The sequence below is a fragment of the Eurypyga helias genome, unplaced genomic scaffold (assembly GCF_000690775.1).
Source record: "Eurypyga helias isolate BGI_N326 unplaced genomic scaffold, ASM69077v1 scaffold12806, whole genome shotgun sequence".
Classification (NCBI taxonomy): Eukaryota; Metazoa; Chordata; class Aves; order Eurypygiformes; family Eurypygidae; genus Eurypyga; species Eurypyga helias.
Genome location: NW_010258714.1, coordinates 1 through 1,436, shown reverse-complemented (window position 1 = coordinate 1,436; position 1,436 = coordinate 1).

The following is a 1,436-nucleotide window of genomic DNA, read 5'->3' as shown; positions in this document are numbered from 1 at the left end:
CTAATGTAGCCCAGGGTGATGGTGGCCGTCTTTGTTGGCTCGTGGTCATCTTGGTGTTCACCAGGACCCTCAGGTCGTTCTCTGCCAAGCTGCTTTCCAGACAGTTAGTCCATTTCTCCGGCCTGTCAATGTCCCTGTTAGTAGCTGCAACAACCTCTTCAGGGACGTGGTAGAGTCCCCATCGCTGCAGGATTTCATGATGCTGGATAATCTCATCTCCCTTTCCCCCAAAATGTTGGACCAGATGATCTTTTCAGGTCCTTTCCAACCTGGGCTGTGCTATGATTAATGAGAGCCCAAATATCTCGGCTATCAACTACTCGCAATGCTGTATCACCTACAGGCATGCTGAGGGTCAGCTCTGCCCCAGCATCCAAGTCCAAATGATCCTGGCCCCAGGGCTGACCCCTGCTGTACTCCACCAGTGACTAGTGTCCAGCCAAACTTCGTGCTGCTGATCACAATCCTTTGAGGCCAGTAAGTCAGTTTTCAATCCACCTCACTCTCCATTCCTACTTCATCAGCATGTTGATGGGGATGTTCTGTTACACAGTATTAAAAGCCTTACTAAAGTCTGAAAATCAATCAGTTTTCCTGGATCTCTCCTCTCTCCATGCCCATATCACATGTGGTTCTTCTACATAGATCCCTAAAGTCTTCTCTCCTCCAGTCCAGGGTTGTGATCCTTCTATTTGTCTTGCTCTTTGCTCTAGATATCCTGAATTTCATCATCTCCTGGTCACTTCAGCCAATGTTGCCCCTGACTTTTTGTGGTGGGCTGACCCTGGCTGGAGGCAGGTGCCCAGCAAAGCCACTCTGTCACTGCCCTCCTCAGCTGGGCAGGGGCGAGAAAATATGATGAAAGGTTGGTGGGTAGAGATAAAGACAGGGAGAGGTCACTCAGCAAATATAGTCATGGACATTATCCCTGGATGTCTCCAAGGCCAGGCTGGATGAGGCTTGGAGCAACCTGGTCTAGTGGAAGATGTCCTTGCCCATGGCAGGGGGGTTGGAACTAGATGGTCTTTAAGGTCCCTTCCAACCCAAACCATTCTATGATTCTATGACAAAACTGACTCCTCTTGGGAAAAGAAAAAAAATTATCATCAATCAGATCAAAGAGAACTAAAACTGAAATCTTGAAACACCTTCCCCCACCCTTCCTTTCTTCCTGGGCTCAAATTCACTCCTGTTTTTCCTAACTACCTCCCACTGAGCAGGGCAGGGAGACAGGGAATATGAGTTATGGTCAGTCCATCACACGGTGTCTCTGCGGCTCAGGAGGGCTTCTTGCACTCTGCCCCTGCTCCAACGTGGGGTCCCTCCCATGGGAAACAGTTCTCCATGAATTTCTCCCACGTGAGCCCTTCCCAGGAGCTGCAGTTCTTCATAAACTGCTCCAGTGGGTCCCCCCAGGGGGTGCCGTCCTTCAGGAG